The 25,856-nt window shown below is 37.4% G+C and overlaps 1 protein-coding gene across 10 annotated transcripts in view; it reads right to left on the bottom strand.

Moving 5' to 3' along the window:
• The window catches only part of Oamb (Octopamine receptor in mushroom bodies), a 183,983-nt gene that overhangs the window by 97,778 nt on the left and 60,349 nt on the right, over window positions 1-25,856 (bottom strand). For all 10 annotated transcript variants that reach the window (XM_076526716.1, XM_076526713.1, XM_033468691.2 and 7 more), the window contains one exon: window positions 3,351-3,463. The gene's annotated coding sequence lies outside the window, so the exon portion shown is untranslated. The remainder of the gene's footprint in view (window positions 1-3,350; window positions 3,464-25,856) is intronic.

The raw sequence follows: 25,856 nt of genomic DNA, 5'->3' as shown, positions 1-25,856 counted from the left end.
ATGGAATTTGATAAAAATTGGTAGTTAAAATAATAAATACGTAATAAATATTCAAATTTAAAAACATGGGTCAATATCTAGAAGATGCCTTTTCTGGTCATTACTGTCCATTTCCACTTAATTATTCTTGCTTATTAATTAATAGAGTGCAAAATAGAAATTGTCTGCATTGATGCTGTAACTACAAATAAACATTTATTTCTTTTATTAATCGATTTAACGAATTGTAAATGATACAACAGTACAATTAAATTCTTGAAATGTTTTCACAAGTTTTGATTTGATGTCGCCATTTTCTTCATAAGTGATTAAATGATTTCATTAATAGAAATCGGTAGTCCGAAGAAAGCGAAATTCGCGGGACAGAATTGACTGTGTTTTTTACCACAGAGGAGAATGACGAATTCGACGACAAATAAGAGCAGAAGTTTTTGAAAATTCGCAGCAATCGCGGCCCACGCGTCTCCTTAATTTCTGAATTGATTTAGGTCGGATGAAACACGGCTCCGCCGCCGCGCGATACGACCGGGTCGTGATCAATTTAATCAACCGTTAATATAATTAATTTCCACTCGGCGGGTGATTACATTAATTAAATTTAATGGAGCACCGGCGAGAAGAATACGTTGTTGGTCTCCTGGCGATTTTCTCTGTGAGACGTTGCGGGGAAAAACAAAAACGAAACGGCGGAAGAAGTTTTAGGGGGTGTTACTTAAGATCTTTCGTGTCTATATTATTCTTGGTGGTTCGACTCGAAAGAAAGTTCGACGGTTTGATGGTCTTCGATGAGGTGTGTATGACTTTCCCATCTTCGTTGAGCATTTCTTAAATATTTTATCAATATTTTCTGTCGTAACACCGTGGCTGATAAACAACAAATATTATTCCATTAAGATGAAATGATTAAGAAAGATCTCGAGGTCAATTTTGTTTCCCGTATCTTCTTCCTTCTATCATTTTTTTTTTATTTAAATATTTATTCGTTTCCCTTGAAGCTGCCTTACTTTATTTCGATATGTAATGTTTGAAGAAAATAATGCAAGGTTTGATTTAATTCCATTTAATTTCATTTAATTTTATTTGCATTCATTCTGTTTCAAACCCTCGTTTCGAAGTACGACATTCGCGTTATTTCGTTTCAATTAAATCTATTGAAGTTCATTACGTACAAATGTATTTTAATTCACCGGAAGATATCGAGCATTCCGGACTACCGGTTGATTTATTATCATTGTACAGCGATATCGAACGAATCATCGCATTAACAACGCGCGTTGTTTTACATAATACGCGGTACGACTCTATCCGCTGCTAATTATGCCAGGATTAAGTGATACCAGTCGGGCATTGACGAAGCGGCGTCGAATCAACGGCACTTTTGATACAACCGCAATCGCATTATGCGACGTTGAAGCTCATTAAACGAGCCTCTTCTTATCAAATAAAGGCCACTACTGCGTGATCACTTCGCCAAATAATGCAACGAACGCTGCGTTATTATTCAATTATACTACCGGCAACCAGAATTTGGCATTATTCGAATCGTAGAAATTCATCGATAAACTATGAAGAAACGCTATATACTATAATCTTTATTCAAGTCGATTACGTTCCGAATTAATTCCTATACAAATAAATTCGTATTCGGATAACTAACTTCTAATTTAGCTGAATTTTTATTCGACTAAACGAGCCTCTTCTTATCAAATAAAAGCCACTACTGCGTGATCACTTCGCCAAATAATGCAACGAACGCTGCGTTATTATTCAATTATACTACCGGCAACCAGAATTTGGCATTATTCGAATCGTAGAAATTCATCGATAAACTATGAAGAAACGCTATATACTATAATCTTTATTCAAGTCGATTACGTTCCGAATTAATTCCTATACAAATAAATTCGTATTCGGATAACTAACTTCTAATTTAGCTGAATTTTTATTCGACTAAACGAGCCTCTTCTTATCAAATAAAGGCCACTACTGCGTGATCACTTCGCCAAATAATGCAACGAACGCTGCGTTATTATTCAATTATACTACCGACAACCAGAATTTGGCATTATTCGAATCGTTTTATTCGAATCGTAGAAATTCATCGATAAACTATGAAGAAACGCTATATACTATAATCTTTATTCAAGTCGATTACGTTCCGAATTAATTCCTATACAAATAAATTCGTATTCGGATAACTAACTTCTAATTTAGCTGAATTTTTATTCGACTAAACGAGCCTCTTCTTATCAAATAAAGGCCACTACTGCGTGAACGCTTCGCCAAATAATGCAACGTACGCTGCTTTATTATTCAATTATACTACCGGCAACCAGAATTTGGCATTATTCGAATCGTTTTATTCGAATCGTAGAAATTCATCGATAAACTATGAAGAAACGCTATATACTATAATCTTTATTCAAGTCGATTACGTTCCGAATTAATTCCTATACAAATAAATTCGTATCCGGATAACTAACTTCTAATTTAGCTGAATTTTTATTCAATTAAACGAGCCTCTTCTTATCAAATAAAGGCCACTACTGCGTGAACGCTTCACCAAATAATGCAACGTACGCTGCTTTATTATTCAATTATACTACCGGCAACCAGAATTTGGCATTATTCGAATCGTTTTATTCGAATCGTAGAAATTCATCGATAAACTATGAAGAAACGCTATATACTATAATCTTTATTCAAGTCGATTACGTTCCGAATTAATTCCTATACAAATAAATTCGTATTCAAGTAACAACTAACTTCTAATTTAGCTGAATTTTTATTCGACTCGAACTTTATTCGTTAATCCTTATCTCTTATCCGTCAGCCGAGAATAAATTGTCCAATTCTGCCGTCAACATTCGCCAAGAAATTTGTCAATTTTTCATAAAACCTAAAGTAACATCGACACGGAGCAATGATCGTCAATAAATTACCGACATAAAATAACAAAGATCGATGTAGCCCATTCAATGTATTAGAATTTTTAAAGAAAATAAAATTTTGTTCGAACATGAGCCATCGTACTAATTTATATTGCTTCCTGTTTCGATAAAACTTTTGGATCAATAAACAATAGGGGACGGAATACCATTTATGTGAAAATGTTCTGCAACGTGCAGTAATCCGTCTGAAAATATTTTACTAAAATTCCGTTACTCGGAATCGTTTCAAATGTTTGCAGGATGGTCGAAGGGGCTAATTAATAAGATATTAATACCAGGAGTCAAAGGTCTCGGGCCAGATCTCTAACAGAGGGAAAAGCGGGATTCCTTACGGTCGATTATTGGCTAGAGAGAATTCATCAATCGATGCCAGCAAATTGGTATCGCGAAGGGACTTACCGTGAAAAGCTTTCATTAAAATCGGATCCCTGGGATGACAGGACACGATAATCCTCGGACGATCCAGCGGAATGGTCCACGGTTTTTTCTTTTCCCGTCGAGCGGTCAGGAATCTGAAAGAAGGTTAAGAGATCTGATTAAATCGAAAAATTCAATTCCTCCGAGGGGTTCGGTTCTTTAAGCTTCGCGACCCTGCACGGTCATTTTCGATCGTTTCCGATCGCGGACGATTGGTCCGGACCGTGTCCGTCGTCTTTTGCTCGCGATAAACCCGGAAAATCTATAAATGAAAACGGGACTTTACTTCCTCGAGAAAATCGTGCCCTCGTTTCTACATAAAGCTGCAGTTTTATCGACCGAACTCGACGACGATTTATTCCTTTTAATTCACGAAACGATTATAGCTCCATTAACTCTCGAATTGGCACATCATTGTTCGCAATGTAATATAATTGTTTGCTCGAGGATTGTCATTTAAAAATAAAGTTTTAAGATTCCACTTTAATGTGACCGAGTCTCCGAGAAGTTTCAATTCTTCGACAACCCATTACGCCGTTATGGCCGGATACTTCCAACTTGGTTTAGTCGAGCGTTTGGAATTTAGTGCTTTAGGTTTTATTCAATTAAAGGGAAATGTTCATTTATACACGCGCGAGAGACTGTACAATGTTTTCTTTAACAGAGAAATAATCGTTCACATGATTTTATAGATGGAAAACTCGACGTCTTTGATAAAGATACCATGAATTAAAGAGCAATGTCAGAAGACAAAATGCATTGTATTTAAACGGTGTTTTCTATTCAACAAATAAAAATGAATTACTAATTGATCATTATCTGCGGACACGGAATCTGACAGACAGTAAATATTATTGCTTATTAATCCGTTATCTTTTTCTTGTAAGTTTAAGTTTTCTATGTACAATAATGGAATATTTTGCAATGAAAATGTATAATTCCTGTTACAGTTAATTTATATGTAAAAATTAATAACATATTCATTTTATGAACAATAAATATTTATACCTGTCCGTAATGATTAATGGGCCGAACAAATTAAATTCTTTTATTGTCGAAAGAAAAATGATGCAAGACCACGAGAAATATTCCGAGTTCGATGGCAGGAGAAAGACGGCGGTGTGATTAATTAGATATCGATGTCAGAATCTTAATTCAGGTGTTCCCGGAACGAGGCACGAGCCGAGCGTGCGGTTCGTTCGGTTTTTGTCGTGCGAAAGGGGTTGGAAATCGAGGGTGCTTAGCACGCGACTTTGCAAGGCCAAGTCGTGGGTGGCCATTTTATAACCAATTAGTTTCCCTCTTTAAGAAACTGCCTACGGAAGTAGTACTCTAGTGTCCTTCGGCCTGGTCGAAGTGGCCCGAGAGACTCGACCGTTCCTAACCCCCACCCCTCTCTATCCACGCTACTACCCCCGCGCGACGAAAATAGAAAATCATTGTGTTACGATGACTCCGGTTTTCAATAGAGAGTCACGAACCCCGGCAGAAACAATGGCGTTTTATCGGCGTTATTAATCGACGATGACGCTGCGAGCCGCTTTCACGATGCTCCGTTGACTTTCTGCTGATCTATCCGACCTGCACCGATTGTTGCACATCAAACAATCTTCCCGCGAGCCTGCAGAAAATCCTGGATAAGCTGTCTTCCCTAATTGGCGATTATATAGATATCATTAAATATCGTATGATCCCTAAACACAATTCACACCGAGCGACTTTTCAAGCGATTTTCACTCATTTCTATATCACTGTTCGATTAACACGTTCCGTGCCGAGCTTTTTTTACTCGAATCTTCACACTTTGATATTTTACTAAAACTTGATGTATTACGTGCAATTATTAATTCTCGTACACATAACAACGTAACAAAAACTTATCAACGCCCATTCTTGCGGTGGAAATTGATTCTTCGGTTCTAAATTTCTTGTAAACAATTTGTTCAGTTCACTAAGTAAACATGCAAGCGTGTACCATCGATGGTACACGTGGCACGGAACGTGTTAATCGTGTTTCATTCAGAATTTCATATTTTTATATTTAATAATATAAAAATTATATATATTATATAATTATATAATATTATATTTAATAATAATATATTTAATATTTCTGATACTCGTACAGATCGCAACGGCTGGCTTTGTTTAGACAGTTGTATTTTTTATTCGAAACTATCGAATAAATATACAATCGAATGAGGAATTATCTATACATAAAAATTTATTTCTAGATAGAAATCATTCGTTTTTCTTACGATTCTGTGATCATAGAAGTTGATGCTCGCAGTTCGAACATCTAATGTAATCTGATATCTTCTCCTTACGAAAAATATTGTCATTAAAATTACGTTTGCAAAAAGTTGTCAAGTTCAATCGGATCCGCCGAATGCTGACGAAATTATTTATAAATCGAAATAAATGTTTATACGGCTCCCGTATCTTGCAACTAGCGCGGACAATTTTTATTTCGCATAAAAATTCGCGGTCTATTAACGGGTAAAAAAATATTCCTCCGCAACCGTGGATCATGTTCCAGCGAAACGTTAAGTTTTCCTAGCCGTTGTCACGGGATCCTCTTTAATTTCTGACACTTTCGCAGACTTTCTCCGTGCGAACCGGAGACAATAGGAAGCATAAAGTTACAGAAACGTTAACAAAGGGTGCATTTACATTTGCCAGACAAAGAACGGCTAGGACACACGACACGTCGTTAGAGGGTTAAGTCTCGCGGTTTCCGAGAAAAAAAAGTTCCCGGATGTCGGCTATTTTTCAGTCCCCCGACTCGAGCGGGCGTTTCCCTGAAGATCTCCGTCTCAAATGCTGAAATTCGTTTATCCGTGAAGCCATACGGTTCCCGACATTCGACTTTTTCGCATACGAACGGGCGCCTGCTTCAAAGTCGCGATCCATTGTCGTTTCCCGAGGGGAAAAATCAGGACCGAGGGAGCCGGGAGTCGCCGATCCGGGCGTGCTCGTCTGTTTCGCAGGTTCTTTCCGTCGGAACGCCGAAGACAATCGACGCGAATACGTGCGGCCCCGTATCGACAACACGTAAAATATTTATCGAACGGGGACGGCAAACAAGGAAACGGAAATTGGAGAGGAAATAGACGGAGCTCGGCCGGCGAGACGCGACGGGAGACGCGGCGTAACGGGAGGAGATCAAAAGACACGTTCCGTAAACTCTTCTCTTCTCGATGGCTGTCAACGGCCTCGTAAATTAGAGGAACGAGGGAAATTTACCTACGCGGAATTTTCAATCGGGTTCTCTGCGTTTCTGAAGAATGTTTGCGCGAGCACATATCGGCCGTCGACGTTTTTCGCGAGGCACTCGCCATCCTGTCGTGTCAACACCGATAACTTCAGCGGCCGTACACGTGCTCGACAGGGTTCTGGTCGATAGAAAATTCGTTAACACTTTCCACGATAATATCGGCGACAGCAACAAAGGATTTAACCCTTAAATGCATAGAGTCCCAAAAATGAATCAATAACTTTTTGCGCGGATACCCGACAACAGTTTTGATATCGATACATTTGGCTGAATGGCAGTGATTCCTTTGTCCATTGACTTATCAAAAAGTAACTAAAATAATGACATTTGACTTCAATATTTGTATCTTTCTGACGTTATACCAATTGGCGCGCATTTTTGATAGCGGGTTCATTTACGTACTTTTGGAAGTGGATTATTTAGAAATATTTTGGTGTATTCGTTAAACAAACAATATTTTGTAAAGGTAAGGCTCTTATTTATTAACCCTTAAATGCATATTGTTGTCAATTGTCTATATTCCAGTTCCACTTAATTTTATTCAAAAACCTGAGTAGGTGCGTTTACGAACGTTGATAACAATAGACAATAGACCATGTGTGAAATAAAAGACTTGACATTACTTTTGGCGAGTAAGTTATATGTTTTTTGACATTTGAATGTGGTGGGTGATAACCTACGATGTGTTACTTGGAGAGATATTTTCTTTTTTCGAGTTTCACGGACTGAGTGCATCAAATGCAGGGTTGCTTTGTGTCACAACAAAAATCGCAATTGCTTTGCTGCATTTCGTTTATAAATAAGGTGAAAATTCCTATACTAATAGATAATATAAATACATGACCATTTGTTTACGTCTACAATAATTTTAGTAATAAACGCATATTGTTGCCAAAAGTCTACATACAACTTTTTTTCAAAATAAATACTCAATATTATTACCTAGATTTTTTTATTTATTTTTTACGTAACCTATGACTACATTCCTACAAAAAACGATTTTTTAAAATTTAAAACAAAAAATCATGCATTTAAGGGTTAAAGTCATTTTAGAATTGTTGACAATCGGGAAATGTCCTAAGCATTGATCTCCTATGATTTAGTGGAGAAAAATATTCTGTTCATTTTAAAGTGTAAAGTGTGTACTTCCACGTTCTTTACCTTATTATAAAGAGTATCGCCTAATTTTTTCTAAAAAGTAGGTCGTTTCATAGAACGTTTACGGAAACTATGCTTCTCAGACTCTTTAAAGTTTTTTAAAGCACAGAGTTTGGACAATATTCTCTCAGAGTTGCCACAATGCGATCGTACAGAGGAATGTTTTCCCTTTACAATGATTCATCCAAAATTGATCTGCGATTTTTTCGTACTGATTTCATTGTATTCCGAATGAAATATCTCTTGGTCGCTTTTAACAGTCGATATACATTTAAAGTTGGATGAATAGTATCAATTTAAAAAATAATATGTTATAATTATAATAAGAATAAGAATATTTTTTAAATTGATACTATTCATAACTAATATGTTATAATTATAATAAGAATAATAATAGTAATAACAATAATAACACTAATGTTAAGAATTAATTAAGAACGATTGCGAATCATAGTGATGGCAGAGTGTATAAATGAAATAAAAGAATTACAAAACACATTGAGAGAATGGCAATGTCGATGAATAAGCAATTTAAACAGTTGCTATCAGATCGCTGTTTTTCTATGCAAAATAAAAATTGTCTTCATTGATTGTTAGATGCAAAAGCTACGTAGACATTTCTTTCTTTCTTTCTTTAATCATTTTATTCAGCTAAAAATAATGCACCAGTGTTTTTAAATTCTTTCAATATATATATGTTTGCTGTTTTGTGTTTGATCTACTCATTTCGATGGACGAGTCCAGTCACTTGAAGCGAAACAATCCTTGAAAACGCAGCAGTCGCTTAATTCAGCATTAGTCCCGCAAGCAAAGAGTGTCGCAGAACTTTACGATCTGTCGAAAACAATCCGAGCTGAACGTGACTTGTTTCATCGCGCAGGATTCCGCGCGGATCAAGAGATCTCCTACCGTTTCGTCGGGACTCTTCTCCATCTGACTCGAAGAATCACTTTTTTCGAAATGTACAATGATAAATCAAGTGCCGTTCTTCTAGGGAACGCTGTCTGGCATTAATCAGAACAAGACGGTCGAGCTCCATTTATAAGGGAATTGTGGCAACCGGAGAAAAATTTGTAAGAGGATTACGGGATGGATTTATATCTTCGCTGCTGCGTTTCTGCGACCGTATCTTTGCTTCAAGAACGAAGTTAGGTTCGCCAAGACCGGTGACGCAATAATCACAACTCTTTCTGGTCTTTAATTGGCGGTTCCATTGTTTAATACTTAGCCTTTAATCAGCCTCCTTGATTAGACACCCGAGCAATAAATGCTGCAAGCAAAGGTTGTCTACTAGAAAATTATTAGACTGCGGAAGTTAATTTTATAAAGATTATATAAACGATTTTTATGTCAAGATTATGTTAAGCTTGCATTTGATCAATTTTATATAGTGAAAATAGTGTATAACACTGTTCTTAATTTCTCTTGTATTTTCATTTTTTTGTACCTCGTCTACTCAGATTTGCCATAAATGCGCAAGGTCGCACAAGGTACGCACGAAACTATATCTTCCTTTGCGTATTTTTCCGAGGAAATTCGTTGCATTTTGATTAACAATTATTAACGTATATAGTGAAGAATGCATCTTACAGTACGGTGAAGCACAATATTGCACAATAAGCAAAATATAATAATTAGATAATAAGTTGAATGATAGGCAAACTAAAAAATAATAATTAAACAGGTTTTGCATTCCAAATTCATTAATTTCTTATCCTTTCGCAGTCACAAATTCACCTTACGCACAAAAAATTAAATCTTTCACACATGAAAATTGTCTCTCATTTATAAAATAATACCGTTCCAAATAATAAGCTCTTACAAATTTAATACGAATGTTATTACAAGTAATTACAATGATCCACAGAAAATTAATTCGGAATGCAAAAAGGTATAAATAGGATTCAAAAAAGGATTAAATTTTAATGCAAATCTCGTTCAAACGAAAACGGCCCGAATCCGACGCTATTAATATATATTGCAGAAATCAGTAAAAGTTTAATCTGGTTCCGTAATTAAGTACCCAGCTGGACTGTAACCCCCGGTTAACGAGCTGAACAACCAACTCCTACGTCCGCCAATGTGATTAGGTTTCGCTGCGTGGGTGCAGCGAAATTCGAGGTGATTTCGTGCGGCGGATTCGAAAAATCCGCAATTTTTCCTGGCCATCGATTTGCTGCATCAATGAACCACGTGTCGCGGGTCCGTGTGCCGAGCTGGCGTATTTTGAAAATGTCACGGGACGGTGTGGAGCATCGCCACCCACGCGCGACGCTCGCTTCCTGATCCCGTGACATAACCCGGACATCATACGGTGGGCAAGTTTAATAAATTACAGTCTGACGGCAAACAAAATAAAAGGAGAACAAGGAAAAGAGAGAGAGGGAGGGGGAAAAAGGGAAGAACGCAGGATTTTCTGGTCCGCTCGGCATCGAGTCATTAGCTGCCACCCACGCCTGCAGTGTACACGCCAACGGAGTCGCAATAGGTCGTATATGTATTGTGCGAGCACTCGTGGCGAACGGTCGAGGGAAATTAAAATGAAATCGATTTACAGCAAGCTGCGTCCCAGTGACTTACGGCTGCGAAATGTTAGGCGTGCGCGAACCCGGTGACCCTGGACTGTGCATTTCGCTCGCGAGAAACGCTGGCTCTTCTCGTCGATTGGGTGCGTTTCGGAGCGCAGTTGCTCCAAAGCATCAATTGAACACTGAATTTTTGACTTTCAAGAAATTATATGTTCGATTCGATGTAATTTCGCGGAAAACGATCGGACAGTGTTGGACGTAAAATAGTACCAAAAAGTGTTTCAACGCAGAATGTTGAACATTCGAGATATTGCCGGTATTTAAATTGTTATAATTTCATACAAGAACTTGTTACGACAATAAACCCGAGCTCATTTTAAAGCTTGAAGCCTCTACTTTCATAATCCATCATTTATTTTTCTCTACCTTTATTCTTACCCGACACGATGGGTATTTTCCGCACGATGCAGCGGAAAACCTAAGACACGTTTTCCTCGAAAATATAATAAATTCAAAAATGTCTAAAATCATTCAAACAATTTGTTCGCGATTCAAACTACCGCGGATTTCAAGATTGAAGTCTCCTCTTTACAATGAGTCTTTAAAACTTGATCTACGATTTTTTTCAACTATTTTATAGACCAAAACGATCAGAAAGGAATCGTAAATCTAGTTTTTGGGGATCGTTGTGAAGAGGAAGCCTCAGCGTTCGATCGTATGAGGGATGGAAAAAAGTTTTCAATGAGAAGCTTCGTACGCTCAAATGAGGTCAGTATTCGGAGGGAGCGCCGCGTAAACGGCTACACTTTTACACGTATGCAACAGGAATATCTTTCGATTAATTTACAATTCACGAACAGTGAGCATTTGTAACCCGTGTGCAAATATCTCGAGCCATTGATACATCGCGATTAATTTGCTGGAACTCCTACTTTGCATACCAACACACGTTGAATTAATATTTCCGCAAATACTAATAACAAGATATCCTGAAAATGTTTCCGATGATCGAGTTTCCGATGCGCATAATGCATTTTACTGTTTTACATCTACGCTCTCTTTATGTTGCAAACAACGTCCATCATTTACTTTTGCCTGTGAAAACATTGCTTTCATCGTCAAAGAGATCTGTTGTAACACTTTATTATCGTTGCTCACTAGTTCGTCCATTTATTCTTTGTATCGTTTGATTCCGATTATTTCACAATAATTTATCATTCTGATAAAAAAAAACTGATACGAAGTTTATTCTGCTAACATTTGAATCCCTACTTTCGCAAGCTTATTTTCGGGATAAATTTTTCTCTACACTAATTTTTTATTCGAACGAACTGAATTTTACTAGGACATTTAAGATGCGAACGATTGAAAATGCCATCGTCTAGGATACATTTTAATGTTCTAGTTTCAATTTTATCAATCAAATTACTTAAGTTTTGTGAATATTTTTCGGCCCCATTTTCGGTATTTACCGCGTTACATTTAAGATGCAAACGATTGAAAATGTCATCGCGTCTAGGATACATTTTAATTTTCTAGTTTCAATTTTATCAATGAAATTACTTAAGTTTTGTGGATATTTTTCGGCCCCATTTTCGGTATTTACCGCGTTACATTTAAGATGCGAACGATTGAAAATGTCATCGTCTAGGATACATTTTAATTTTCTAGTTTCAATTTTATCAATCAAATTACTTAAGTTTTGTGGATATTTTTCGGCCCCATTTTCGGTATTTACCGCGTTACATTTAAGATGCGAACGATTGAAAATGTCATCGTCTCATTTTAATTTTTTAGTTTCAATTTTATCAATGAAATTACTTAAGTTTTGTGGATATTTTTCGGCCCCATTTTCGGTATTTACCGCGTTACATTTAAGATGCAAACGATTGAAAATGTCATCGTCTAGGATACATTTTAATTTTCTAGTTTCAATTTTATCAATGAAATTACTTAAGTATTGTGGATATTTTTCGCCACGATTTTCGGTATTTACCGTGTTAATTATTGTTATTGCGAATATATTGCGGGGGTGGTAAATGCTTGAAAATAGGTTAAAAGGGTTTCGCAAGCGGCGAATCGATGAAACCTGCGATCACTGATCCGACAGAATACAGAGCTATGCAATTGCGTCTCGGACACACGCCCGAGCGATCTGGAACGTCCGATATGATCGATTTGAGGGGTCGTCGAGGTAGGAAACAGTCTTATAGGAACTTGCTCTGCTGGAAACTATCGACCGGAGGAATGGATAAACGTGTTTCCCTTGTCGGGACTGGTGAACCGCGCTCAACTACTTCCGCTCCGAAGTGTAGACTTCTGTCCCCATAAACTTCAATTAAACACCTAACCGAATTTCCCCGAAGTAAAATATCCCTCGTTCGAACGTATGCATTAGACAACTTGCTTGTAATTAAACATCCGAACGACATTTTAATCCTAAGCGGCGCTCGATCGACCGTCCTTAATCTGAAACTCTTTACTCGATGAATTTAACCTCGCGACTGCAAGATTATTTATAATTCATTAGCGAATTTCCAAGTTTTGTGGATATTTTTTGGCTATACCTAGTTCTAAAATAATTTTAATCCTTAACTACTGTTGCTGGTCTGTGAGATCGCTATTAATTATTTGTTCATTTTTATTTATAATCTTTATTGACAATTGCAAGAAAATTGTATAAGCAAAGGAACGTTATTAATACACTTCTCTTCAATCGAACTGGGACCTTTTCATTATTGATATGCAAAGTAAGAACAATTGATTTTAATTTTTTGCTTAACACTTTTACGTCAATAATAACGCAATAAATATTATCAATTTAAGAGATCGTTAATAGTGCTCGAGTTAGGGTAACTAAAGTTTAATAGTATCGAATATGTTCATATTTAAAAAAATGGTTGAAAATACAAGTATTGTACGTGTCAGGAGATTTAATTTTCTACATACAAGTTTAAATGAATCGTGTAAAATGAAAATATATAATAATTTATAATAATATATTATATTTTTAAATATATATATTTTTTAAATATGTAATAGTTCATATATAAAAATTTCGAATTAAAATAGCTTCGAATGCAAGGTTATTTAAATAAAAATAGAATAAAATAGAAATAAAACTAAATAAATAAAAATAAAATAAAATAGAAATAAAACTAAATAAATAAAAATAAAATAGATAAATAAATAAATAAATAAAAATAAGATAGATAAATAAATAAATAAATAAAAATAAAATAGATAAATAAATAAAATAGACATTTGATCTGAAACAGACAATAGAACGACCTAAACAAAAACGAAAATGTGGAGAATAGTCCCAAGCAATTGTACATCGGTTAGAAAAATCGACTCGTTTATTCGACAAGGTGTGAGCTCTCTGGTTTCCCTCAGCGGCGCCTATCGTCTTCTGTAATAACAGTGCTATAACTCATAATTGATGAGAGCCGGTCCTGTCCCGCCGACGCGGCTCCCCTTTCACGCGCCGACGCGACGTCACCCGGCTGCTTTTGTCCGTTAATTTACCTGGTTTGTCTTGTCCTTGTTAGCAGGTCAGTTGCTCTTCCCGTAGGAAGCTTCTGTATCCTGCGCATCGTCGATCGGCAAGATGAGGGCACTAACTTTTGCAATAATCGATGCAGGTGTTTATTTTTATTTTGTCTTCGATCTTTCTTGTAAAATCTTTTTTCTGACTGAATGGATTCCAAGATCGAAGCTTCCTCTTCACAACGATCTCCAAAAAATGGATCTACGATTTTTATTACTCGTTTGATTTTGAGCTTCGAATGCAACCTCGTGCTGCTGTATGATGATTCTATATACAAAGGAACTTGTTCCCCATTTTTGGTCTATAAAATAGTTGAAAAAAATCGTGGATCAAGTTTCGAGGACTCGTTGTAAAGGGAAGACTTCAAACTTGAAATCCGTGGTAGTTTTAGTTAAGAAAAAATTTGTTTAACGATTTTAGAATTTTTTGAATTTCTTACATTTTCCAGAAAAACCTGCCTTAGGCTTTCCGCTGTATCAAACGAAAATTACCCGTTGTTTAGTGTAGAAATAAAATTAGACGGAAATAAACGATAGAGTGTGAGAGTGGAGGCTTCAAGCTTCAAAATGAGCCCAAGTTTATCGTCGTACGATTTGTTTGATGAAATTATTACAATTTGTACGAGGAGAACTTCTCGAAAATCCGACATTTTGTGTTGAAATACTTTCTGGTACTATTCTACATGGGAGGCTCATGAAGACGCTGTAAAACTGCGCGGAAAGCATGAAATTATATAAAAGAAAGCTTCTATTACTTCCGAGATGGCCTGATGCTCGCAGCAGTATGCACACAGCAGGATTTCTACCGCTAGCAGCAACAATATGACTTGGAATTAGTAAAAGAGCATTTTTCTGCGTTCCATAGAACCCTTTCACGGCCAGAGAAATCGCATTTCATCCCGTAGAACCGTAGAAGTCGAGCTCTTTGCAGAAGAGTGTGGTCTTATTCTGCTGCCACTATGTATTTTTGCATTCCCCTCGGCCGGGTGTGAGTGATAATACATGTAGCAGACTGCTTGTGTAAATTCTTCGCGTTATTCCGCGTCTCTGCCGGCGGAGATCGTCCCAGATGAAGTTCTATTTACTCTTTCAATACTGCTGCCTCTTGGGATCGTTTTTAGCCATTCACATTTTCGTTTCTTTAACATAATCGCGATCGTGTATAACATTCTTTTTTTTCCCACACAGCCTCCATTCAAAGATGACCTTATATTTTAGAGGGACGTAGAAAAATTATTTCTAAAACTGTTTTCACGCATACGTCTCTCTCCTTTTCTCAATATTTAAACACTGAATAGAACCGAATCTGTCAGAGAGAAACAGGAATCCAATTTTCCTGTTTTTAATAACTTCATTCATTTATATTCTCATTTAAACCTCCATTTCGACCTCCTCTTTTAATCTTCTTCTCGCGTGCGTCGTGAATACATGAAATCCGCGAAGTATAAACTTCAAAATAATGTCTTAAATCTCAAAAGAACGACTCTCTATTTAATTCGTATTCCGTGCATTTAACGTAAACAATTTTTACTTTGCGCAAGGGTCCACCGTTTTGGCAGAAAATTAATAAAGAACTGATTTCTATTACAAACTACTATTACAAATGCTCTGATTACAGACTCTGATTGTATACGATTAGAAGATATTTAGCAATAAGATTTACAGTCTTGGCAGAAAATCAATGAAAAATTGCGGATTTTATAGAATTCCAACAAACACGATTGGATCACAGAAGATAAACATAGACAATTTTCACTTTGCACGAAGACAGCCCCTCGATTACGGACAACGCGAAGTCTCTGAAGATAGTGGCAGAAAAAATTGAATTCAATTTACCGTCCATTAGAATCGCGGCAACTGGCTGGCAAAAAGCGTCGCGGGATGAAAAATTGAAACACGAGAATGCAGTCCGGCGAATCCCACAATCGATGCCGTTTCTTAAGACGCCGGACGGTGGATGGAATTACAGGACACTTAAGGGAAGAGAGAATGAACATTTTTATTCTGAATCACGTTCCCGTTACCGCGCGGAATATCGGCCGGATTGTTTGTGATCACGTTCCTCCGGCAGCACGAAGCAATTGCGGCCGGTTGAATAATCCTGTCACGTGGGACAGGGAACCCGTGGAACCCGTGGAACCCGCGGAACCCGTGGAACTCGTGGAACCCGGCGTCGACGAGTTATTATTATTTTTCTGTTACGTAAGTCCGCCGGCTCACAGTGAGATCGTCATTCGGCGAGAACCGTGACAATTTGACCGTGACAATCAGCTGGCTATGCCACAAATGAACCGATAAACCTGTTCTATTTGCCTGTTCTCCCAGCTAATTGGGTATTTTTGGAACACGTTTAACAACTGCGATTCTCTGTTATCGAATTATTCAACGAGTGTCCTTCATTCGTACGCGTTCCACAAAATTTATATTTTAAAACGAGTCATTTTAAATTGAGTCATTTCTAATTTTATTTAGCAATCTTTCTCGCCGTATTTTTTAAGGCATAGTTTCTAAATAACTTCTCTAAAATTTTCAATTCAATAATTCATTGTCGCTCGAGAGAGAGAGAGAGAGAGAGAGAGAGAGAGAGAGAGAGAGAGAGAGAATAAATTTCTTTTCTGTATTAGCCTTCATTTATTTGTTCCAATTATTTACGTAATATTAACAAATATTATTATATTATATTTAGTATTATTATTAATAGCATTATATTTAGCTAAATCAAATACTTGAATTTTATAAAATTTTTGTGATGGTTCACGTGGCAGTCGAAGTGTTAAAAAAGATATTTTCAAGAAGAATATTTTCATGCGAGAAAAGATACGCAGTTTTCTAATACAAATTATAGAAATACCAATCGAATAAATTAGAAATTGGAGATCTGCCAAATAGAAATTCTATTCTCCGCGACGAGTTTATTCAGCGAAATACTTTTCGGAAGTATGTATCCAGCTTCCGAGAAGCCAGCGCGGCGTTAATGTCCATCTTCGTTCGGCGATATCATAAGTCACCGATCGAATTTATCGCGGCAATTCGACGTGTCACCGCGGCATCCAACAATCTCGAGCTCTCGATCACTTACGAATCATTGAACATCGTCCCGGGGAAAACGGCAGCGAGCCACCCTCTTTACATCGGTGTCGCGGGAAGGGCCGAAACAGGGGAAGAAACGAGGCCGAGATATTACGTTCCATTTATCCGTTCGCGATGATTTAGCAACTCTTAAAGGAAAGGGGGCTGCTTTCTCTCCCGGTTATCATTGTCGCCTTCTAATCTGCTCGTTGTTCGTCCGCGGTTTCCTATTGTGTATGTGCAGAGACCATTCCCAGTCGGAAGATAAATTTCGCTTAAAGACGACCTCGGCGTTGCCTGTTTCGTTCGATAACAGTATTATTTGATAATGTACAGGATTGTTCGAGTACATCTATATCACCTTGTACAGTTTGTACAGATCTATTAAATTCTCCGAGATTAGGAACGAATCCTAAATTTATTATTCTATCTTAAAATTGTTGATATCATAACTATTTAATAGGCAATCGTGCAATACATTTTTCTCGTTCAAACATACATTTTAATAAAATTGAAAATCAGTTTTAATGTTCGATGAATAGAGTGTTAGTAAACATTTTCAAAGCTGAAATTAATTTTTAAAATACGTACAGCAATGTCCGAGGAAATCAGTGCACCGGACGCGACTCTTCTCAAAAATTATTTCATCGCGTTTCAATGTTCGTAATATTATAAAAAGATACATTACTGTACTGAGAAGAATCTATAGAATCATTCTGTATAAGAATCATTCATCTAGCTTTTACTATTAAAGCATGAAAAATTCGTAAAATGGACGGTGCTATTTTAACAAGATGAAAATCGATATTCTAAAATTTCTTTTATGTTTCTATTTTGTTTCGGATTTAATTGATTAATTCCAGACATGAGCGAATTTTATTTGAAATGAAAATAAAAAATTACTGTTTGAAATATTTTACTTCAGACCGTGTTAAATTCAAACAGTGAATTATTTCATTAATTTTGTGTTTCGTATAGGACGAAATTATAATCAGAATTATTTGAAATGATATAATAAAATAACATGTTACTTAAAATAATGATATAATAAAATAACATGTTATTTAAAATAATGATATCATAAAATAACATGTTACTTAAAATAATGATATAATAAAATAACATGTTATTTAAAATAATGATATAATAAAATAACATGTTATTTAAACTAATATTTTGAATAATGTCGTTTCGAATGTGCCCAGATCATTAATTCTTGTTTCGAATGCACAGAAACCACAGTCTATTCGTAAAAACTCGAGAAAAATCGTAAACATGGTGGAGAAACAGCGAGGTACGAATTGCCGATTCGGCCGACCGATCGGGAATTTGTTGTTCCGTCTTGAGGAAGAACGACGGCCGCGCATAAAGCATTCGAACTCCATCGAGGATGAGGGAATCGCGCCACAAATTTCCTGGGGAAAATCCCGTGCATCGATCCGATCGCGTTATTCCTAAAAGACAGCCGAGATTTAAAGTTCGACGGGCCGACGATAAAGATTGCGATCGAGAGTCGCAATAAATTCCGTTTCGCTCGGTTCGCGGCGCCGCGCCGCGGACCACCGTTTTTGCGAGAGTCCCCGGTGATTTAAGCGCAGATCGTTTCATAACCTGGTCCCACCGAGAGATCTACGCGTTTCTCCTCTGGGAAACGCTGTTTCGATTACTTCTCCCAGCGGTCATTTTCATACGCGATTTCTTTCCCTTTCCACTTTGTTCCGACCCTACCCCTTTCAATACCAATCTCCTCCACTGGATTTTTCCGACAAAAACTATCAATTTCGATCCCACGACGACCCTCTGGAGTCTCTCATAACCGCAACAGAATATCCTTTACATTAATTCCTAATATTTTAACACCGAACCTGCCGACATTTTGTATCCGGGATTGAAAAGGTTCCGAAAGCAGCCTTTTTATATAACGATTTTAATAACGATTCTGAAGAACCGAAACCAAAACCGAACCCGATATAAGCCGGAATCGATGTTATGAAAACATTTCGGTTCCTCATATCGGTTTCAAGAAACGAAACCGATATCATAACCGTTTTCAACCCCTGTTTCGTATACAGGGTATCCGTCCATAAATGTCCAAGCAAATATCTCGCAAATGGTTGAAGATATGAAAAAGTTTAACAGGGGAAATTTACACGGTTTTAAGTCATGTAAATGATCATCTTTTATTATCTTTATTACCTGTGCCAGTCATGAAGATCGACTCTGTTTTTTTAAAATCGAAAGATACAATTTTTTCGCATATTTAGGTAGTACAGGTCGTCTCCTGTCAAAATTATATCGTGTTAAAAAGTTCTGTTATGCATTGAGAAGATTAAATCAGCTGTTTTATATTAGTTTATAAAAGTAATAATAAGACATTTTTCTTGATTTTTAACGAGCGTTATTGTAATATTTGCCGCAAGTATCACATATATTGAATAGATAACTCATAAAATTATATTCACAGTCTGAAATAATCGTAAATTGTAATGAATCAATAGTCAATATAATAGTAAATAAATTAGTCAATAAATTTAACTTGCTTGTAATGCACTTTACCGAAAGTCACGTGGTTTCAAATAAGAATATTTTCTAAGGAAAGTGTAGAAAAGAGCTCATTCTTTAAAAAAAAAAACTCGATGAATTAGGTACAATTTGTTTAAAAGACAAGCTTTCTACAATGTATTACAAAAGTACCGAACTGTTTAAAAGATCATCGTGGCAATCATTGTATCGTATTGTTATCTCGCTGCTAGAAATGCTACTGATTACTGAATACAGGCGGTTTCAATTAATGGGTACAACGTTGCCAGAACAGAAGCACTGATTCGAAGCATCTCGGATCCGGATTAAAATCGATCTGGACGTCGATCGAGTTTTCATCAGGCTGAAAGAAAAGCTGGCCACTGGCCCAGCAATCTATCCTCGCATCGAATCATCTATTAATGGAGTAGCGTGGCCTGGTAGATTTGATTCCGATAATGGAGCCGGCGCGTAGGCGTGCGGCTTGCATGCAATACTCCTGATTTTCCTAATGGAGGATAATTTAGGCGGCAATTAAGAGGTCGATCGAATACAGGCTGCATCAGACCTGCGGCCATAGGTGCGTACACGGTGTTCGCATACTTCTCCTATCTTTTTTTCACGATAATTCCATCGGCGTGCACCCTTTACGTTGCCTTTTTTTCTCTCGTTCGGCCACACCTCCGACCTAGCCTCTTTTCAATGGAATTCTACTTAACGGTAACTTAATAGGACTTTCCGGAAAATATGCAATGGAAAAATGACACTGTTCACTGTGCCGCGTCTGTTCATGATTCTTAATTTTGTGGGATTTGTTGAGAAATCGTAGAAATCTAAAGCAAATATTACTGGACAATAAAATTTCTAGGTTGAACTGTGTTTGCTTATAATAATATCAAATTTTTGCACAATTTTTTAAAGAATTATAGAAGAATTCGTGATTCTTCGTGCAAGATTCTCATTTTCAGAGATTTTATAAAAATCTGAAGAGGAGAAAAATCTTTTGCATCGACTTGAAAATTCCTCGTGCTGAACACAGAACAATACACAATGGAATTCTGTGAAATTGCACAATTTCCAGCATTTCACTAGCTTGCATACGACAAAATAAAAGTGGTATGCATGAATAGCGAATAAAAGAGACCGGGTAGAACGTTCTTTCTATCTCGTAGTTCGTAAATCCTTTTCATCTTTCTACCGTTTTAATTTGTTTTTAATTGCTAACTAATTTTCGTATGCACGCAAAAAATTTTCTGCAATTACACGACATCAAACAAAAGGCATCAATTATAAGATGACCTAATCTGTCGCTGTAAGGAAAAACGCCACAATTTCAAAGGATTTATGGTTATGAATTGATTGAGCTATAGAATATCGGTACAGTTTTCATAGTAACTATACTATTACTATAAAAAATGCTATTAATACAGTATTTGTCAAACAAAAATTATGAAAACGAATTAATCGTATCACAATCGAATTTAATACTATTAATAAAATATTTCTCAGAAAAGGAAATAACGACAACAAATTAATCGTATCAACCGGTTTTGTTATATTAGCATATATAATTTGTTATTATAACAAATCCAATTAATAAGTATCTACAAAAACGAAATCCTGAAAATAAATTCGACGAAATAATCGAAAACCAAGGGACGCCGCAACCGACGCGAGAAATCAGTGATCAGGACATCAAATAAGCGTCGATATCGCGAAAGTGAAAACACGCGGTGCTGTGCGTTCGGACCGCAGGTGATATCGCAGCCAAAAATTCAGTGTACAGACACTAAATTACCGGCGAGTGTTTATCGAAGCCGGAACAAATTCGCATTCCGAGCGGATCGTTGCTCACGGCGTGTTATGAGCAGCGGTGTCGTTAATTGTTCCCCGGGTAAATGAACGCACCGGAGTCCGGCCAATTTCAGCCTTAAGGCGAAACAAACCCCGGAATTGGAACTATCCCGGCGCCACGTTCCAAAGCGATCCTTCCCGAGCAGCGTGCGCCCGAAACGACCAACAAACTCCGCGATACGACAATGCGGAATCGATTGAAGGAATTGCTCGCGTTGCAGGGACGCCCGAGACGCTCGGCATACCCGAAACATAAATAATCGGCCGCGATTTGTCTTTCTAATCGAGGCATCGGTCGACGAACGTCTCGGCACGCATCCCTTCCTGTTCACGTTCTCGAAGGATTCGGGAAATCATTACCGGGGCCCGTTTCCCACGTTCCATTTTCCTCTCGCGCTGCCGGAAAAAGGAACACGGAGAGGGCCGGCCATTTGTCTGCCGAGAAACAGTGCCGCAATACTAAGCAGCCTAGGCATTTGCTGGGAAATTAGGCACTGTGGAGCTTCCATTATCCGAACCAATCAGGGACACGGACAATTTAACAGGCGTTCCGTTGCGAGGATGGATTAATTTCTTGTCGACTTGTTTAACGACTGCGCTCGTTCCTTATTTATGGGAGCGTTCCGTTCGTTCCTGCTTTATTTATGGGAGCGTACTGGATTCGTTTTTCATTCACGCGATTTTTCTCTCCATTTTTATGGGATTATTCTTTGCATTCTCGTTCTTTATTTACAGGATCGTTCTTTTCGCGCGCTTTTTATTTAGAATATTGTCCTCTTCGTGAGTCAATCTTTCGGCGAACGGCGCACTCGACTGACTTGTTGATTACAGCGCTGGATTAAATTCTCGCTGATTTGTATGTTAAATTTCTTGGTGTTCGCGTTCTTCGCTCGCAAGATTATCTTCTTCGTTTGTCCCTTTTTCGAATTCAATTTCTTTTTTAAATATAAAATGAATATTGTTATAGTTAATATTCTTTATTGTAAATAAGGAAAAAGAAAGTCTGAAAGATCTGAATTGTATCGAATTGTGTTTTAGTTAATATTCTTTATTGTAAATAAAATGCCGCGACGCGAGAGAAATGGTGTAATTCGCAACAAAATATTAATTATACTATAATTGACGTTTATGCGATGGAAGACGATAAGAAAAGATCACGAATATGAAAAATGTGTGTCCTGATAAATATTCCCCAAATTATTTGTTCAAATGTAGAATACTGAACGAAATGAAGAAAATATCCATACTGCGATTAACGTTTATAATATGAAAAACAATAAGGAAACATTACGAATAAGAAAATTGAATGTCCCGTTAATTATTATCCGGATTATTAGGACAAGTATAGAATGCTGAAGAAAGTGAACAAAAATATTTATACAACGAGTATCATTTACACTATCGAAAGAAACTATAAGGTGACACCGCAGAATAAGAAAAATTAGTGTCAAGAGCTTCACTTCACACACGGAGCGTCTCGAAAGCGAGCACATGTGACATCTTTCCTCAGAACCGTATCATCAAGCAAGACATTCCTTGAGCCAACTTTCTCGCGCACTGTATTTCGACGACACAGACCGTCCAAGAAGTACGCTCCTCGGGTTTCGTTAACCTGCTCGAGAGCAAGGAGCTCGTTCCCCCAGAGAAGAATGCTCGACGAGAAATTCATTTCGCTCGGATGACGCGTAACGAGAGTTCTTTCCTCGTCCGTAACGCGTTCCTTATTATTCCGCTTTCCCGGACGGGAATTTACTTAATGGACACCCGGCCGGAACTTTGTTTCGAACTGCGCGTAGACAGGCGCTTCCGGGGTAAACTTGCCGCGGCGAACGCGGCCGAACGACGATGTTCTTTTAACGCGTGCTCGCATCGATTTTTGTTACTGTCTACCGATGTCCCGTTCAACTTTAAGCGAATGTTATCGGCAGGCGAACCTTTAACGCGTTCGCTGACACGCCGTTCCCTATAAAAGTCTCGCCTGATATCGGAACTATTCCGTTCATAGAACAGGTGTCGGAATCGCTGCACCTGTTACTGGTCCCAAGTTACTGAATTCGAACTTCTATTTGACCCCAAGATTTCGAATTAGGACGAGATCAATGATCGTGCGGAGCTCTTCAAGAAGCTGTGATTTACTACTACAAAAAATCGTTGCCGCCCGTCTGTTTTCGTCGTGACAATTACAAACAGAACACGGTATGTACGTACATACCTTGAAAAATTAACTCGACGATCTTTTCCGAAGGCACTATAGAAGATTGTAAACACTATGGCTGACAGAAAATATTTCATCAAAAATATGAATACGATTGTCGAACGAACGGTTTTTGTGCGGGTATCAAAAATGAACGAAGCATTGTTACACGCGTGCTGTACGAGTAAACAATATTTATAAAGAATACTATCGACATAGCGAATTCTATTGTTTTCTCGCCAAACACAAAATAATGGACGATTTACATCCATGAATGAATTGCGGAATGGTGAAAACGGTGTGAAAGGAATAAACGAAATAAAAGATCGAGAGAAAGATAAACGAAAGATACAATTATTCTTATAATAATGACGAGAACATCATTGTGCATACATTATGCAAACAGTCTGTAAGAACAAGCGATATTTATAAAGAATTGTAAGGAATTATATAATTTATAAAGAATGTAATTTATGTAATTTATAATTTACAAAGAATTTAATTTATATAACTTATAAAGAATTTACTATCGAAATCACAAAATTTTCCTATTTATGGCTAAATACAAAATAATAAACAGTCTACATGAGCGTGCAAATTATAAACGAAAGATACAATTATTATTATAATGAAGACGAGAACATCATCGTGCATACATTATATAAACAATTTGTAAGAACAAGCGATATTTATAAAGAATTATAAGGAATTATATAATTTATAAAGAATGTAATTTATGTAATTTACAATTTATAAAGAATTTAATTTATATAACTTATAAAGAATTTACTATCGAAATCACAAATTTTCCTATTTATGGCTAAATACAAAATAATAAACTTTCTACATGAGTGTGCAAATTATAAACGAAAGATACAATTATTATTATTATAATAAAGACGAGAACATCATCGTGCATACATTATATAAACAATTTGTAAGAACAAGCGATATTTATAAAGAATTATAAGGAATTATATAATTTATAAAGAATGTAATTTATGTAATTTACAATTTATAAAAAATTTAATTTATATAACTTATAAAGAATTTACTATCGAAATCACAAATTTTCCTATTTATGGCTAAATACAAAATAATAAACTGTCTACATGAGCGTACAAATTATAATTATTTATTATCAAATGAATAAACGATATAAGAGACGGATAAAAGCTGAGCAAACGTGTGAGACTGGAAAAGTTAGCCCCAAGATTGGCATAAATCATCCGAAGAATCTCGCAGAAGCAATCATGGTTTGCAAAGTCGGGAGCGGTTTCGGCGATCGCGGTTAGTTTCCCGACTTGTTCGTCGAACTGGGCAGGATCGATCGATCAAACGGAAGTACACATTAGGATAGTTCGTTCCTCGCATAACTAACTACCGGTTGCCATTACGGCGGAGGGGTGAGGGCTCGTCGGAGGGTGCCTGCCCAAATCTGTTTATCTTCCCGATAAGGGGATTAGGTCGAACCAAGGTGAACACAGGCTATCATCAACGATGCAACGGTGCAGGTGAGCCTCTGCAGAACTCGGAATCACTTCGGTTGCCTTGATAAGCTCCGCGAGACCGAGTCCCGGCCTCTGGTAAGAGGATGGACCGCATCCGAAGCAATTAGGCGAACTAGCTGCCGAAGACTATCGCGATCGCGCGGGAAAGAGCTCCGGTTGGACGGTGATTGTTCTATTTGAGAATTTTCCGCACCTATTGCGAACAATGGAATCTGGAAGCTTGCGAGAACGATCGAAAAAGTTTCACGAAAGTTTCACCTAATTTTTCTCCGTCTAACCGTCTTAACCGGTCGACCGGTTACGACGAAATATTTCGTCACGAGAAAGAGCTTATCTTTCAAAAGAATTTGTGTTCGTACATTTTCTATAGGTTTATTTTTCTCAGATAAATACTAATCGTCGACCAAAAAGTGGAATAAATCTCTAGCGGAGATGCAACCGACGATGGTACAGCTGAAACGGTGTCGGGATTCGCGGAACCAGTGGTCCATGCGTTCCCCGACGAATAAGAACGCATAAGAACGTTTAATTGCATTGTTTCCCGCACGGTAGTCGGACTACCGCAGCGAAGCAACACGGAATGCGGCAGCCGCGCTTTGTTCGCCCGTTGTTCCCGGACATCGCGGGCTTAGAGCATCCGCGTCGTTATAATACACATGACGAGACATTAGAATTTATTTGCATACACTGGAAACAGCTTCCCAGACATGAAATTACCTGCGGATGTGTTCCTACGCCGCGTGTTACAAATAAGCCCGTGTTCCTACCAGAAATGTCACGGTTCACGTCGACCCGTCGCCCTTTCAAAGGGTCACCGTCTCCCCTCTG

This window comes from Megalopta genalis, chromosome 15 (genome assembly GCF_051020955.1).
Source record: "Megalopta genalis isolate 19385.01 chromosome 15, iyMegGena1_principal, whole genome shotgun sequence".
Classification (NCBI taxonomy): Eukaryota; Metazoa; Arthropoda; class Insecta; order Hymenoptera; family Halictidae; genus Megalopta; species Megalopta genalis.
Note: the sequence above shows the minus strand (reverse complement) of the source record. Positions and strands in the feature narration are given on the sequence as shown.